This window comes from Apium graveolens, chromosome 9 (genome assembly GCF_009905375.1).
Source record: "Apium graveolens cultivar Ventura chromosome 9, ASM990537v1, whole genome shotgun sequence".
In the NCBI taxonomy this organism is placed as follows: domain Eukaryota; kingdom Viridiplantae; phylum Streptophyta; class Magnoliopsida; order Apiales; family Apiaceae; genus Apium; species Apium graveolens.
This window is the reverse complement of record NC_133655.1, coordinates 135,663,032-135,681,537: the sequence shown is the minus strand read 5'-3', so window position 1 is coordinate 135,681,537 and position 18,506 is coordinate 135,663,032. Positions and strand designations below refer to the sequence as shown.

The window sequence follows — 18,506 nt, the reverse complement described above, 5'->3', positions numbered from 1 at the left end:
TATGGGTGATCAAGCAGAAAATCTGAAGGCTTTGATGGACTATTCTAAGCCTAAGATTAATGACTTTCAGTCTAGCATCATTAGACCAGCCATCACGGCTAACACTTTTGAGATCAAGTCAAGCGCGATCCAGATGATACAGAATTCAATTCAGTTTGGGGGTTCTCTTACCGAAGACCCCAACATGCACATCAGAGATTTTATCGAGATCTGCGACACTTTCAAGTTCAATGGTGTGACTGAAGATGCTATCAAGCTGCGACTCTTCCCATTCTCTTTGAGGGACAAGGCTAAGTGTTGGTTACACTCTCTACCGACAGGGTCTATCACAACTTGGGAAGATCTTGCTCAAAAGTTTCTCACTAAATTTTTTCCCATGGCGAAGACTGCAGCAATCAGGAATGCTCTTACCCAGTTCGTACAGCAAACTGGAGAATCTCTGTGTGAGGCTTGGGATCGATATAAGGAGATGCTAAGGAAGTGCCCACACCATGGCATGCCTGATTGGATGATTATCAACTGTTTCTACAATGGATTGGGCCCTACTTCTAGGCTCATGCTTGATGCAGCATCAGGAGGAGCCTTGTGGGCTAAGAGCTATGATGAAACTTATGAACTTATTGAACTGATGGCTGCTAATAAGTACCAGAATCTTACCCAGAAGTTGACTCATGGAAAAGTTGCAGGAATTCTGGAGTTGGACGCAGCAACTGCTATCGCTGCCCAACTTAAAGCGTTGACAATGAGGGTGGACACTTTGGCTAATTATGGAGTTAATCAAATCACTAGTGTCTGTGAGCTTTGTGCTGGTGCATATGAGACTGATCAGTGCGCAATTTTGAATGAATCAGCTCAGTTCGTGAGCAACTTCCAGCGATCGCAGCAACCTGTGCCAACCACCTATCATCCAAACAACCACAATCACCGTAATTTCAGTTGGAGCAATGCTCCGAATGCGGTTCAACAGCCTTATCAGCAGTATCCAGCTAAGCAATACAACCCCCTGGTTTCAGCAACCGCAGTATGCACCAAAATAACAACTCCAGCTGCAACCAGCTAATGAAAAATCTGAATTAGAGGAGTTGAAGCTTATGTGCAAGAGCCAAGCTATTTCTATCAAGACCTTGGAAAATCAAATTGGGCAAATTTCCAATGCCTTGCTAAATTGTCAGCCTGGTACACTACCTAGTGACACTGAAGTGCCAGGAAAGAAGGAAGCTAAAGAGCAGGTAAAAGCAATCACTTTGAGGTCTGGAAAGGTTGCTAATCCCGAACAAACTCAAGAGTTGACTGAAAAAGTTGGAGCTGAGAAAGAAGTAGAGTAGCAGGATGAAGAAGTGGAACCAAGAAAGACTACTGTTGAGCACACTCTGCCTGAGGGTAATACAGGGGAGAAACAAATCTATTCTCCACCTCCTTTTCCTAAGAGGCTGCAGAAGAAAAAGCTGGACAAGCAATTCGAGAAGTTTCTGGAGGTGTTCAAGAAACTTCATATCAACATACCTTTCGCTAAGGCTCTCGAGAAGATGCCTAGTTATGCAAAGTTTATGAAGGGTATTCTCTCTCAGAAAGTGAAGCTAGATGATTTAAAGACTGTCGCTCTCACTGATGCAGTGATGTGCTACAACAGAAGTTGCCTCCGAAGCTTAAGGATCCAGGAAGCTTTACTATTCCATATACTATTGGGAAAGTGTCTTTTGACAGATGCTTATGTGACTTGGGAGCTAGCATCAATGTTAGGTCCCAATGTGTTTGTAGAAGGGGGGTTGAATACAAACGTTACCAAATAATCGAATAAATGCGGAATAAAAAATGTGAAACAAAATTCAAGTTAAATAAAAATATTATTAAACTTGAAAGGTGTTACAACAACTGTATCAATTACAAGGTATTAATCTCAAATCAATTATCACAAATCTAGAATAAATTCGACATGAACTTTTTCTATTTTTGTAATTAAAAGATCAAATGCTAAATGCGATTTGAGATTAAGTTCTAGGGATTTTAATCCGCTAGATTGATATACGAGAACAAGATAAAGATTTCTAGTTGATTGGATTTAACTTTGCAATCTAGAAATTGATCTTTGAAATAAGCAGATGAAAAATGAAATATTTGCTGCGGCTGCTGTGTTCTTGTTTTTTGTTTGTTGGATGATTGAGTTGTAGTTGACTGTTGCTTGTCTGCTTCTTTTTAATCAACAGAATAGAATTGACCTGGAAAGACAATCCTGAGCTCAGCAAGACAACCGGTAGGACTATCCTTAGAACTAGCAAGACAATCAGTAGGACTTTCAATTGTACTAGCAAGACAATCTGATTGAACTACAATGACTATCGGTATGACAATTAGTTGAACTAGCAAGACAATCTCCTTCCTAGTGTAACTTTCGGTATGACAATTGAAATGACTTGGCATGACAATCGGTATGACAATCCAGATTGTCATGCTAGTTCATCTTCAATTGTCTTGCTGATTTAAGACTGTTTTTAAACCAATTAAACTTCTAAAAATTCCTAAAATTAATTCAGAATTAATTAATCAATTATTTCAATTAATAAATAAATTATTCTTCGCAGATATAATTTATTTTCTTAATTAAATTAGATGACTTAATTAATTAATAGAGAATTAATTCTAGTCTTGAGCAGCAACCATTCTTCTGCAAATCTTCTGAAAATCACTGAAAATTATGAATCAATTCCACCACTTCAACGTTGACACTCGATGTACTGTCTGGTTCATGAGTGACTAACTTCCGTGACGTTTCTTCATGTGTTGACTTTGATACTCTGATTTTCTTCAGATTAAATCCTTGTAATTAATGATACTCTGACGAGATCTCTGTCACTTGATTAAATCCACGATCTTGATTTATATCACTGAGGCATGATCAACTTCTTGAACTTCTTCCAGTGAATTAACTCCTCAAGTCTGTAGATGAACCTTGTTTCTGAATCCTTTGACAGATATTACTTTGCGAGATCTCTCTGACGGTCGATCCACTATTTACTTATTACATTCTTATTTGAGTTGAGTTGAATCCTCGAATATACAAATAGGCTATAACATATGACTTACAATCTCCCCCTATTTGTTTGTTAGACAATAACACACAAATACCTAGAGGATAACTCAACTAACAAATAAGAAAAAGATATAAACATACATGCAAAGTAAATAGCAGAAAAGTTCTAGATGAGATTTAACATTTTCCAGATTCCAAGTAGATGTTCCTCTAGACTGAACATATCTTCAAGTAGTTCCATCTTCACATGTACAACCACATTTCCTGTTGAGAAGCCCATATCTCTTGCTTCTCCCCCTATGAGAATCAACTGATTAAAGAAGATCACCTTCGTTTTACCACCTCTCCCGTACAATAGGATCCGCAGATAAAAACCAATGGTACTCCCCTAACAGCTTCTTCCCTTACTAGGAAATCACCTTGTGTTTACCACCTCTCCCGTACAATAGGATCCGTAGTTACAAACAACAATGGTGTGGTGTAGTGTACATTTTTAGGATCTTTTTCTTCCTCCCTGCTATTTCTCCCCCTTAGTTGAGGAATCCTCCAAACTATTACTTAAGCTTTTATCTCCCCCTTAAAGAAGGAATGTATGCCGTCGTCTGAAGGAGTTCTCATATTTCACTTGGTTGGAAAAGAAATAACAAGTAGTTTCTCTTTCTTCCTCACTGTGAGTGTGTGATTGTGTTTAGTGTACCTCACATGAGTTTCACTCTTCTCTCCACTCGTGTTTACACTCATTCTCACAAGTGTATCACTCTTCTCTCATAGCTCCATAATCGAGTTGTACCTGCAAGGAAAATCAATGTGTTTGTAGAAGGGGGGTTGAATACAAACGTTACCAAATAATCGAATAAATGCGGAATAAAAAATGTGAAACAAAATTCAAGTTAAATAAAAATATTATTAAACTTGAAAGGTGTTACAACAACTGTATCGATTACATGGTATTAATCTAAAATCAATTATCACAAATCTAGAATAAATTCGACATGAACTTTTTCTATTTTTGTAATTAAAAGATCAAATGCTAAATGCGATTTGAGATTAAGTTCTAGGGATTTTAATCCGCTAGATTGATATACGAGAACAAGATAAAGATTTCTAGTTGATTGGATTTAACTTTGCAATCTAGAAATTGATCTTTGAAATAAGCAGATGAAAAATGAAATATTTGCTGCGGCTGCTGTGTTCTTGTTTTTTGTTTGTTGGATGATTGAGTTGTAGTTGACTGCTGCTTGTCTGCTTCTTTTTAATCAACAGAATAGAATTGACCTGGCAAGACAATCCTGAGCTCAGCAAGACAATCGGTAGGACTATCCTTAGAACTAGCAAGACAATCAGTAGGACTTTCAATTGTACTAGCAAGACAATCTGATTGAACTACAATGACTATCGGTATGACAATCAGTTGAACTAGCAAGACAATCTCCTTCCTAGTGTAACTTTCGGTATGACAATTGAAATGACTTGTCATGACAATCGGTATGACAATCCAGATTGTCATGCTAGTTCATCTTCAATTGTCTTGCTGATTTAAGACTGTTTTTAAACCAATTAAACTTCTGAAAATTCCTAAAATTAATTCAGAATTAATTAATCAATTATTTCAATTAATAAATAAATTATTCTTCACAGATATAATTTATTTTCTTAATTAAATTAGATGACTTAATTAATTAATAGAGAATTAATTCTAGTCTTGAGCAGCAACCATTCTTCTGCAAATCTTCTGAAAATCACTGAAAATTATGAATCAATTCCACCACTTCAACGTTGACACTCGATGTACTGTCTGGTTCATGAGTGACTAACTTCCGTGATGTTTCTTCATGTGTTGACTTTGATACTCTGATTTTCTTCAGATTAAATCCTTGTAATTAATGATACTCTGACGAGATCTCTGTCACTTGATTAAATCCACGATCTTGATTTATATCACTGAGGCATGATCAACTTCTTGAACTTCTTCCAGTGAATTAACTCATCAAGTCTGTAGATGAACCTTGTTTCTGAATCCTTTGACAGATATTACTTTGCGAGATCTCTCTGACGGTCGATCCACTATTTACTTATTACATTCTTATTTGAGTTGAGTTGAATCCTCGAATATACAAATAGGCTATGACATATGACTTACAATCAATCTGATGCCTTTGTCAATCTTCAAGCAATTGGACTTACCTGATCCCAAACCAACTTACATGACCTTGCAATTGGCCGACCGTTCTATTACATATCCAAGAGGTATTGTGGAGGATGTATTGGTCAAGGTGGATAAACTCATCTTCCCTGCTGATTTCGTCATTCTTAATTTCGAGGAGGATAAGAAGATTCCCATAAACTTGGGTAGGCCTTTCTTGGCAACTGGCCGAACCTTGATTGATGTGCAGAAGGGTGAGCTTACAATGCGAGTGTTGGATCAAGATGTAACTTTCAATGTGTTCAATGATATGAAATTTTCTACTGATAATAAGGAGTGCTTAAAAGTCGAGTTGGTCGATTTGGTGGTCACATCGGAACTTGATCAATTGCTAAGGTCTGATGCCTTAGAAAAAGCCTTGTTGGGAAATTCAGATAGCGAAGATGACGAAGGTGATGAGCAATTGCAATATTTGAATGCTTCTCCCTGGAAAAAGAAGATTGATATGCCTTTTGAATCTTTTGGAATGAAGGAATTGAACAAAGCTCCTAAACGCCTCAAGCCTTCTATTGAGGAAGCTCCTACTCTTGAGCTTAAGCCTTAAGCTTTTACCTGAACATTTGAGATATGTTTTTTTAGGCGATGCATCTACTCTGCCTGTTATTATTACATCTGACCTTTCAGGTAGCGACGATGAAAAGCTTTTGAGAATTCTGAGAGAGTTTAAATCAGCAATTGGATGGACTATAGCAGATATCAAGGGAATCAGCCCTTCTTACTGCATGCATAAAATTCTTCTAGAAGAAGGTAGCAAACCTACAGTCGAGCAGCAAAGAAGACTTAATCCAATAATGAAGGAAGTAGTGAATAAGGAAATTCTTAAGTGACTAGATGCAGGGATCATCTACCCTATCTCTGACAGTTCATGGGTAAGCTCGGTTCAATGTGTGCCAAAGAAAGGTGGTATCACTGTGGTAGCAAATGAGAATAATGAGCTTATCCCTACACGAACAGTCGTGGGGTAGAGAGTTTGTAAGGACTACAGGTGGCTGAATAAAGCCACTGGGAAGGACCATTTTCCATTGCCCTTCATTAATAAGATGCTTGACAGGTTGGATGGTCATGAATATTACTGTCTTCTGGATGGCTATTCGGGTTACAATCAGATTTGTATCGCTCCGGAAGATCAGGAGACGAATACCTTCACTCTTCCATTTGGTACGTTCACCTTTAGACGAGTTTCATTAGTTCTGTGTGGTGCACCAACCACATTTCAGTGATGTATGATGGCTATCTTTTTTGACATGATTAGCCAGAATGTGGAAGTGTTCATGGATGATTTCTCGGTCTTTGGCGATTCTTTTGATGAATGCTTGCAAAATCTCGGACATGTTCTCAAGAGGTGCGTTGAAACCAATTTAGTTCTCAATTGGGAGAAATGTCACTTTATAGTGCGTCAAGGCATAATTTTCGGGCACAAGGTTTCTAGTAAGGGTCTTGAGGTGGATAAGGCCAATGTAGGGGTCATTGGGAATCTTCCCCCACCTATTTTTATCAAGGGAATTCGCAGTTTTCTTGGTCATGCGGGTTTCTACAGGTGTTTCATCAAAGACTTCTCGAAAATTTCAAAGCCATTGTGCAGTTTACTAGAGAAAGATATTCCTTTTAAATTTGATGAAGAGTGCCTTGCAGCTTTTGAGACATTGAAGAAGAGTCTAATTATGGCACCAGTCATAACTGCACCCGATTGGAATGAACCTTTTGAGATGATGTGTGATGCAAGTGATTATGCAGTTGGAGCAGTTCTTGGGCAGAGGAAGAACAATATTTTTCATGTGGTCTACTATGCTAGTAAGATCCTCAACGGTGCTCAACTGAATTACACTACTACAGAGAAAGAGCTTTTAGCTATTGTCTATGGTTTTGAGAAATTTTGATCTTATCTACGTAGGACTAAGGTGACAGTGTTCACTGATCACGCTGCAATTTAATATCTTGTCTCGAAGAAGGACTCTAAGCCTAGATTAATTAGATGGGTTCTTTTGCTCCAAGAATTTGAACTAGAGATCAAGGACAGAAAAGGAACTGAAAATCAAGTTGCTGATCATCTCTCGCGATTAGAGAATCCTAAATCTAATTCATTGGATAAGACATTGATAAATGAATCTTTTCCCGAAGAGCAGCTGTTTGGAGTGCAAGAAGAAGAGCCGTGGTTCGTAGACATTGTGAATTGTGAGTAATATCATGCCTCCTGACCTATCTTATGCTCAAAGGAAGAAATTTCTACATGAAGTGAAGTGGTATATGTGGGATGAGCCATTTCTTTTTCGCCAAGGAGCTGACCAAATCATCAGGAGATGTATTCCTTACAGCGAAACTAGGGAGATCTTGCGAGATTTCCACTCAACGGCTTATGGAGGACATTATGGTGGAGAAAAGACAGCATCTCCTGTTCTTCAAGCAGGTTTCTTTTGGCCAACATTGTTTAAAGATGCTCATCAGTTCATTTTGAAATGTGATCGATTTCAACGTGTGGGTAATATGTCCAAGAGGGATGAGATGCCTCTTAATGTGCTTCTCGAGGTTGAGGTCTTCGATGTTTGGGGAATTGAATTCATGGGGCCATTTGTCTCATCTTACAACAATTAGTATATCCTGTTGGCGGTTGATTATGTGTCAAAATGGGTTGAAGTTAAGGCGTTGCCAACGAACGATGCGAAAGTGGTGCTTAATTATCCTAACAAGCAGATATTCACAAGGTTTGGAACTCCAAGAGTCATAATGAGTGATTAGGGGTCGTATTTTTGTAATCGCAAGTTTACTGCCATGATGAAAAGGTATAATGTGAATCATCGCATTGCTACGGCTTATCATCCTCAGACAAATGGTCAAGATGAGGTATCTAACAAATAAATCAAGAGCATTTTAGAGAAATTAGTGTGTCCATCAAGGAAGGATTGGTCTTTGAAGCTTGATGAAGTTGTTTGGGTGTATAGAACATCTTATAAAACTCCATTGGGAATGTCACCGTTTCAGTTGGTTTATGGTAAGGGGTGTCATTTGCCGGGGAGCTCGAGCATAAAGCTTATTGAGCTTTGAAGAAATTGAATCTGGACTTGGATGCAGCTGGAAAGAAAAGGATGCTTCAATTGAACGAACTTGACGAATTTTCGACTTCAAGCTTATGAGTACAACAAATTTTACAAGAAGAAAGTCAAGAGGTGGCACGACCGGGGTCTAGTGCTTAAGAGATTTGTTTCGGGGCACCAAGTGCTTTTATTTAACTCTCGTCTCCGTCTTTTTCCTGGAAAGTTGAAGTCAAGATGGTCAGGGCCCTTCATAGTCAAAACTGTGTTTCCACATGGAGCGATGGAAATTTTTTAGAATAATCCGGGCCAAGTATTTAAGGTAAATGGTCAACGGTTGAAGCATTATTATGGTGATACCGTAATCCGCGAGGTGGTTAGTGCCGCTTTTTTGTCCACTTGATCTCGAGATTCTACGTCGAGCTAGCAACGTAAAAGAAATGCTTCTTGGGAGGCAACCCAAGTATATTGTACATTAGTATGTAGAGGAAGCAAAAAGAAAGGAAAAAATCACAAAAAAATCAGAAAAAGAAAAAAAATTCAGGGCCAACTACGGAAGCTGGGCGCGCCCTCGCTGACCAAGCGCGCGCATGCGCCATTTTTCCAGTAGCCACGTGCCCCTGCGCTGTCTTAGCGCACGGCCGCGCCGATTTTCTAGAAGTTACGCTCGCCCGCGCCGTCTCAGCGCGCGGCTGCGCCGGTCCCTGTTCGAAAAAAAATACAGCAGTTTTATTAGAGAAAATCGGGATTTTAATTCCAAAATCAATTTTAACCCGATTTTTACTCTACCACATCCCATAATTTCCTCTCCAAATCAATCCCATTATTCCCACGATTCCCATAATCAATCCCACTTCTATTTTTTTTATCAAATTCACACCCCTCCACCTATAAATACATACACTTACATACATCTTCTCCACCAATTCACAAACTCTCAAACACATATTCTCTCTAAACACTTAAGCTTTTACTCACTTTTATTCAATCCCGATGGCACGCAAAAGACAGAGAACTCAAGTTGGAAGTAGCGCCACCGATTCATCATCTGCTGGTGGTGTGAGGCCCAGGTTTTCTACTCCTGAAGCTGAGGAGGAGTACACGAGGCTTCTCACGAAGCCTATTGCGAAGGAGGGAGGATTTCTGCAATCCGGGAAGGATGGTAAGTTATTGGAGATGATTCAGGAGATGGGTTGGGTTTCTTTTTGTGAGGAACCCGCTGTTGTGCCTATGAGTGTTGTGCGGGAGTTTTATGCTAATGCTAGGATGGAGAATAATGGTTCCATGGTGGTTAGGGGGATGAAGGTGGAGTATAGTGTTGGAGCAATAAGGAGGGTAATTAATCAGCCATAAAAAAAGGCCGGCCAAGCTATTTGAAATGATAAGACTCCAGAGGATTTTGACTTGGATATGATTGTTGCTACTCTTTGTGTGCCTAAGACTCAGTGGAAATTCAAGCGGGGTACAACTGATTATGCCACATTCCCTGCTTCTTGTATGAACATATTTGCCCGTGCTTGGAATACTTTTATTTGTGCCAATGTCCTGCCAACATCTCATATGCATAAGGTTAACATAGAGCGAGCACGTTTATTGTGGGGTATTCTGAAGGGGGATTATGTGGACATTAGTAGGATTATTCACCATGGTATTCTGTGATATTTGAGAGGGAGCACTACAGGTTCTATACCTTACGCATCCATAGTGATGAGGCTGTGTGTGGCAACTCATGTTCGTTGGGCCAAACATGAACAACTTCAACTCCCTAGTGCTGTCATTGGTAGTTCGAATATATTGCACATGGTGGAGTGGTATGAGGGTAAGCCCGATCCTAAGGGGTTGGGTTATTCATTTGATATGCTTCCAGGCAAGCGACCCTATGATCAGTATTATGCTGGTGATTCCAAGTTTTCCCGTGAAGCGGGTTGGAGAGCTCAATTGGGTGAGGAGATAGAGTCATCACAGTTGAAGGAGTCATCGAAGAAGAGTTCAATACAGTATAGGCGTCTTGCACGAAGGATAGATGCGATGCACGACATCCACAGTCAGTTTGCACGCAATCTCACCGAAGTACTTGGGACTGCATTTAGAGCTACGGGAGTTGACATCCAATGGCCAGTCTTTGGTGAGGATTCCGTGTATCCACCTCCGGACACACCTGACACTCCACCCCGTTGAGGGTGATGCTTCTGATTTGGAGTAGGTATGCCTGATTCCTTACTATTACCTTCACTAGGGACAGTGAATATTTTAAGTTTGGGGGTAGTAGTTGAAGGAATATGTTTGTGTGAGTCTCATATAGTTTGCATGTTCATGATAGTTTAATTCATATAGTTGCATATATTTTGCCATGTAGTTTTTTTTATTTTGGTAGTTTTTATGATAATTTGTTCATGTAGTTTCATGCATTTGCATTATATCATGATTCCCTTAGATAATTTTTCGATTAATTGGTGATATTGATGCTAGTGTAGTGATGTCGTATTTAGTGATGTTGAGTCTTATTAGATTGATTTGCATGCTAGAGACACTTGTATTTCACTAAGTCTTATAGGTTGCTAGAGTGCTAGATCATAGTCATGATTTGTTGATTTGTCGAGGTTTAATCGCTTGTTTATATTTAGAATTTAGGGTATTCTCTTAATAATAAAAGATATGGATATTTAAAAATTGGAGGAAATTGGATTTTAATGCTAGTTGTGTGGTTAGGTGTCAAATGGCTAGTAGTCGGCTCATATTTTTATGAGTAGTCTAGGGTTGAATGAGATGGAGCGAAACACACTCATTCAGAAATTATTGAAAAAAGAAAGAAAAAAAAGGAGAAAATAAGAAGAATAAGTGTTATGTATAATTGATCGCGAGTGGGCTCTGTAGTACTCGAGTTATTAAGTTCTTAGGGGACTTTGTGCCTAGTGACCTAAGGCTTTTATAGTCTGGGATCTGCTAACCTAACGCTCACTACATGGGTACTATTGTATAAGTCTTTTGTGAACCTCACTCAATGCACGATCAAATAAGCATATGTGTTTTGTTTTGTATGAATAAAATCATGAATCCATAATTAACTCCGATATAATAAACCTGCGATTGTCTTGATGAGTAGTGAGTTATGGTTGTCGATCTAGTTGCAATAGTATATCTGTAAGCATTTGCACACACGTACGTCTCTGTTGTGTAGATTGATTTGTGAGATTTTTATTTCTTATTCTTTGAGTCTGTTAATGCTTGAGGACAAGCATCGATTCAAGTTCGAGGGTGTGTTAAGTGGCATTTATGACACTTATTTATGCTCTAATAAGCTTTGAGTTGGTGTATTTGTACTCAAGTTATTTGTGTTTTAACGTGTTTTCAAGTGTTTTTGCATTTCAGGCTTTATTTTGAGAATCAGGTGAATTAGCATTGTTTTGATGCTAATATAGTGTTTAGGATGTGTTGGAATAAAAGTTTGAAAGACTGGCTCGAAGCTGCAAGGAATAAAGAAAAGAAAATAAAGTTTTTTGGCAGAAGGTCGACGCGCCCGCGCTGATGTTGCGCGCGGCCGCGCCAGGGAACAGAAAGTCAGCGCCCGCACTGGTGAAGCGTGCGGTCGCGCTGGGTCGAGAATTAAAAATCCTGATTATTTTGCAATTCAAATTCTGGACTCCTGGGGTGCATGGACTGCTATATAAGCATAACATAGGTCGTTTATTGATATAATATAATTTATAATTCAGAGTTTTGAAGACATCAAGGGAGGAGAAGACGTCAAGAGACCTTTGGGCACAATTCAACAAAGGCGAAGACGATCTAGTTTATCCTTATAAATCTTTGTTTTGAGTTGTAATTTGGATGCTTGTTTCTTGTGTGTTTGAACCTATATTCTTGTGTGTACTTTGGTTTATTTATTCGTACAAAGAATATGTTTGCTATATCAAGTTTTCATTGGAACCCACGTTGGCGATGGGTTCGATTATGGGCTAATCGTTATCGTGGGGTTCTAGCGGATTTATTTATGGATTTGTTTAGTTAATTTATTTGATGCCTTAGTGTGTGGTGATTGTATGATATCCTAGTTATGGTTGTGCTTATTCGTCTTATGAGAGTCACGGACTTATAAGATAGTGTGTTAATTCTTAATGAAGCAAAAGTGAATTTAAGGATTTAGAACTTGGCATGCTAGGATAGTTTCATGTATTGTTATGTTATCAAATTCTATAGACATATAGGGTGTCAATATAATTGGTGCATATTCAACTTCTATCTCTTTTGTGAATGTCTGGTAGAATGGTACTCGTGCAATTAAAGTTGGCGTTTATCAGCTTCGTGTTGTCTGATTAGTGTCATCACCATTGCATGCTAAGGTTGAGAATAATAAGGCTATTGAATGAAGTATTTAATGAAGTAAGAATCCCATGTTTGTCATATATATTAATTCAGTCTATTTTATTCTCTTTGTTATAATAGTTAGCGTAATTCTTAGTTATAATTATTCTCAATTTGTTATGATCTTAGCATTGAATAATAACCATACATTGTTGAGTAGGTGCGTAATTTAGATAGTTAACCAATACAGTCTCTGTGGAAACAAACTAGAAAAGATTCTATACTACTTGCGAACTCGTATACTTGCGTGTATTATTAGCGCGTGTTTAGCGACTGACACTACTCGGCTGGGGGGTGTGGTCGTGGCCTCCACGGCTAAATTTTTAATACTTTTTTCATCACCGTCTAAGAGATGGTAGCCGAAGGGCTCCCCTTGAGCCTACTCGGCTAACCCTACTCGGCCTAGGGGCTTCACCGTGCCCCTACTCGGCTGGGGCGTATGGTCGTGGCCTTCAAGCTAAATTTCCAAATTTGTTTCATCGCCGTCTAGGCGATGGTGGCCGATGGGCTCCCTTAGAGCCTACTCGGCTCACCATACTCGGCCTGAGAGCTTCACCGTGCCCCCATGCTCGGCTGGGGGTGTGGTCGTGGCCTCCTTGGCTCATTTTTTTTAAAAAAACATCTTTTGTTTTCTTTTTTTCCGTCGTGTTGTAAGCGACGGTGGCCGAGGGGCTCCTCTAGAGCCTACTCGGCTCACTCCATTCGGCCAAGAAGCGGTACCATGCTCCCTTACTCGGATGGGGGTGTGGTCGTGGCCTCCTTGACTGATTGTTTTTTAAAAAAACATCTTTTTTCCTTTTTGTTAAGTGGTCATCTCCTACTCGACTGAGAGGCTCCACTGGAGCCTACTTGGCCAAGGGTACTCGACCCTAGAGCTTTGTCTTGGTTGTGATGCTCTATTTGGCTAAAAAGCCATCAATTATAATCTCACTCTTTTGAGTCCATTCTTCCGAGAGTATACGAGGTGTCACTCTTGGATGAAAATACTTCATATAATCATACTCTTCGAGAGTAAGTGGAGTAAGTGTCCAAGTCGGTTGAAAAGCCTTCCAATGAGCCTACTCGGCTAAGTTTACTCTTCCGCGAGTAAGCGGAGTAGGCGTCCTAGTCGGATGAAGAGCTTTGTCATGAGCTTACTCGGCTGAGTCCACTCTTCTGGGAGATTTTATTTGTGGTCCACGACCCACTTTGATCGTGATGGTATTCATGGACACTTGGTCATGAACGTGAACATCCAAGTAGGTCGAGAACTTTCCACCGTGACTGTGGATACTTGGTCGGCTGAAGGCCTTACCGTAAGGCTACTCGGCCTCTTCTTCATGAAAGTGTTTGTCCTAAATCCAATCATGTATGATGAGTTAGGAAGAACTTTCTTGTATTCCTATTTGATTTCATTTGAATTAATAAAAGACTTGTTATGGGCTTTATCTATTTAAAGTGTATTAAATAAGATGTTCCATAGTTTAGAGTAAAGCTTCTAGAATTATAATGAGATTATAATAGTGAGATCTAGAAGACGACAACTCTGGACTTAAAACAGTTCCTGATCATAGGATAACTAATCGGATGTTAGTGGATCCGCAAAGATTGGTACATACTATGCTTGCTCCCTTCAGGAGGATGTCTGTTCTCATAGGCATTTGTGTGGTGACACTATAGCTGGTATGTAGGTGTTTATTAGGGAATAAGTTCACTGAACATGACTCGATAAGTTGAACAACTAATGGAGATTACTCACGTGTCAATAGTTATTCACTAAGTGATAGTTGTACAAGTGTCCTTAGACTTGAGATCGTTAAAGGTATCTTATATATAATGAACTGTGCTTTGATTTAGTCCTTAGTCTCAAGGACATCCATTAGGCCTATTCTGGGCATAGGGATTTGTGTATAGAGATAGTTAACGTCAATAGAGGATCTACCCCTTCCAGTATAGGAAGAGAATATCCTATGTTATTCTTAGTATGCGAGTTCTGGAATCTCTGGCCAGAGTGTATGAAATTAGAAAGGAGTTTCTAATTTGCATTAATATGAACTTTGCATTATGAATAAGAAATCATATGATTAAATTTGATAGGCCTGACACGAGATCCATTCCTTGTATTTATTCGGGATATTATAAGGGTAGAAGGAATTCATTGTACGGTAACTAGTCACTGACAGGTTCTTGATATTCTAAGCAGTGAATTCATATTATCCGGATAGTCACGATATGTTGAGAAGAATCACTCACGATGTAGAATAAATATAGTTAATCAGTTAATTATATTTAGTGAATTTTAGTATTCATGTAAATAATTAATAAAAGTTTATTATTATTTATTTCTACTACCGGCATAATATTGAACCTACAGGGTCACACCATAAAAGAATATTTTCTTTGATGAAATAATGAGAGAGAGAATTATTTTCTAAATAGTTAAGAAAAAGAAATAATGATTAAAATAGTTTTAATTATTATTAAAGCATTTTATGAAGATAAAATGTGGGGGTTAATATATATAAAGATATATTATAAAACCCTAGGAGAGCCCTATAAATAGAATGAGATGGCTCATTCTATTAACACAATTTTGGTTTTGTGAAAACCCTAGCCTCCATCTTCTTCCTCTCTCTCTCTCTCCCAAAAACTCCATTTTATAAAAGCTCGGTTTTATAAAAGGTTCATCGAAGAGGATCGTTCTTGGTGGATACCGGTAGAGTGCTTCACACACTGAGGAGCAACTACTAGCACTCCAATTTTATAAAGCTTCGATTCACGAGGTATGATTTCGATTCCTCAGTTTTTCCCTTTTATACATTTTTCTATATGTGCGGTATATGGTTTTTACGGAATAAATGTTATTTCACGCTTCCGCTCATCCGTAAATTCCATCATTGGCATCAGAGCTAGGTTCTGCATATAGAGATTCATATAAAAAATTTCAGATTTTTTTATGCATGTATGGATTTATTATGATTTTTGCGAGTTTATTTGGATTTAATTATGAATTAATTCGAAATAATTTTTGCATGAGATTTTGACTACTGATCTGGGTTTTACAAGTGTTGTAGATTGTCTAGGTATTTTTTTCATAATTTTGTGATGTGTAGATTATTTGTTATGAATTTTTAAAAATTGTTTTAATTAAAATTCATGGAATAATTATGCATGTGAATAAATATGATTAAAATTTGCACTAAGACACATGGCTGATCTGGTAATTTTCTGCTATTCCTTGATTTAAGATATCATATTATTTTGATTTTTATTAATTTATTAATTAAATGTTAATTGATTTATTAATAATAAAATTAAAATAATAAAAATATTAATAAAGAGTTATTAATAAGGGAGTAAAGGAAAGGGGGGTTATTTTTTTTTGTAACAGCAGAAAGCTAACCGCACGCAGTAAAGGAACAGGAAACAAAAAAAAAACGTTTACTGCAACGGTCGGCGGGCGCCAGGCGCGTGTAGCGCACGCGCGGAAGTGTCGCACATTCCGCGAATGTGTTACACCCTGTTGCGCATTCACGGAATGCGTTACACCCTTTAATGGCTTAGAAGGGGTGTAACGCATTACCGGAATGCGTTACAGGTCTTGTAACGCATTCCTGTAATGCGTTACAGCCCATCTGTCTTTTTAAAATATGATTTTTGGGAGTTTCGTAACTCCGTTTTGGGCGTGCAATATATCGTTGGATTCGTTTTTCCGAGATGGATCTAATGGAGTGGTCAAATATTTTTTATATAAAAGTTTTGAACTATTTATATTCCCGAAAGTGTTTTAAAGCATGTTTTAATTGTTTTAATTGCTTTTAAATGCTATAATAAATCCATACATCATTATATCAATGTGTGACATGATATTACTTGCATGCTTACTTGTTTATTTTTTTTATATATGAGATATATGCCTGTGTTTACCATGCGATGATAGATTTAGGTGAACTTAAATCAATATAAGGCGTGCTCTAGAAAATCTAGAATATGAATCGTTTCTTGCCTTGACAATAATATTATGAATACAATCATGAGATTCTTGTGTTTATGAAACACGTAATTAAATATGAATTTTCAATTTTGAGAGAAATGATGATTCTGTCAACAACAGATTTCTATCTGTAAGAAAGGGTTATTAAGTGACGCTTCTTGACAATGCTCCACCCGATCTGGGAATCATCTGATTATCGATTATTGATTTGAAATATTTAATTTAAAAGGAAGAATATCTTTATAATATGATTATGATTGTAACGTAATATAATCCCTCTAAAATTAAATAATATCAAGTAGTAATTGGCCAATGACACAACGGGCTTGTGTCGGTCATAGCCTTCCAACATGATAGAAAGTGGTTCTTATTTTTAAATCATTGTCATTTCATGCTACAGCCGAGGGCTTTGATTTCGAAATAAGAAATAATTGTCTATTATATAGAGATGTGTACATTGAATTAGAATCTAAAGGTCGTTACGTGCTACAGCCGTGGGCCGTTGGAGACTGATTCAATTGTACGAAATGTTGGGTTAGACTTGACTTAGAATATTGAGTTTGTCGTGCTACAGCCGTGACTCAATTATTCAAGAGGCTAAAATTATATTAGGGAATAACATAAGATGTAATTGACAAGAGTTGTCTGCCTATTGAATATCACATGACGTTTCGTGCTACAGCCGAGGTTGTGTAATGGAATGTAGGATCCCTATTCCCACTAGCATTATGAATGCCTAATTTTCACTTAGGGGTTGTATAAATTAGATAAACTAGTGGGAGCCACTTATGAATAAAGACCCGATTCATATAGTGTTTTGAAATAAAATTGAATATTTGCTAAGTGTTGTTATGTGTTTATCATTTACAGATTTACTATATTCGTTATGTCTTCTGCACTATCACTCCGGAGTATACTAGATGCTCACAAGTTGACTGGTCCTAATTTTGCTGACTGGCTTCGAAACTTGAGAATTGTTCTCAGGGTGGAGAAGCTGGAATATGTGCTTGACTCACCTAAGCCTACTGAACTTGCTAACGATGCACATAATGATGAACATGTTGTGTATCGTAAGTGGATAGATGATGCAAATGTTGCTCAATGCATCATGCTAGCTTCTATGAACATTGAGCTACAGAAGCAGCATGAGCATATGGATGCTCACACTATCCTTATGCATCTACAAGAGTTGTATGATGTGGCAGGGAGGACAGCTTGATATGAGATATTGAAGGAGCTGTTCGGTTGTAGGATGTCTGAGGGATCATCCGTGAATGACCATGTACTTAAGATGATCAATTTGATTGAACGTCTTGGACAACTTGGTTTTGCCATGGATGGGGAGCTGAGCCAAGACTTGGTCTTGCAATCACTTCCGGGTTCGTTTTCGCAGTTTGTTGTTAACTTTCACATGAATAAGCTGGATGTCAGCCTGGCTGAACTCCACAACATGTTGAAGACTGCGGAATCGAATTTCCCCCCTAAGAAGAGCTCTGTTATTCTAATTGGTGAAGGTTCCAATCCTAAGAAAAGGAAGAAGAACCCTTCCAAGAAGAAGAAAGTAGGTGAAAAAAAGCCTGTTCCACCAAAAGCTGAAGACCCCAAGAGCAAAGCTGTTTGCTTTCACTGTAACAAGGTGGGGCACTGGAAGAGGAACTGGAAGGTTTACCTTGCAGAATTGAAGAAGAAGAAGGGTAGTGAGACTACCACTTCTGCTTCAGGTATGTTCATGATTGAAGTGAATATGTCATTAAATCAAATTTCTACTTGGGTATTAGATACCGCCTGTGGTTCTCATATTTGCAATTCGTTGCAGGGACTAAGGAGAAGTAGGACTCTTGAGGAAGAGGAGGTGATTCTATGGATGGGAAATGGAGCAAGAGTTGCTGCTGAAGCTGTAGGATCATTTCATTT

The 18,506-nt window shown here is 38.3% G+C and overlaps 1 non-coding gene across 1 annotated transcript; it reads right to left on the bottom strand.

The window, feature by feature from the left end:
• Window positions 1-391: 391 nt before the first annotated feature.
• LOC141688339 (small nucleolar RNA R71) lies at window positions 392-498 on the bottom strand. The gene has a single exon (XR_012561786.1). It is a non-coding gene; the product is annotated as a small nucleolar RNA R71 (small nucleolar RNA).
• Between the last annotated feature and the right edge of the window lie 18,008 nt (window positions 499-18,506).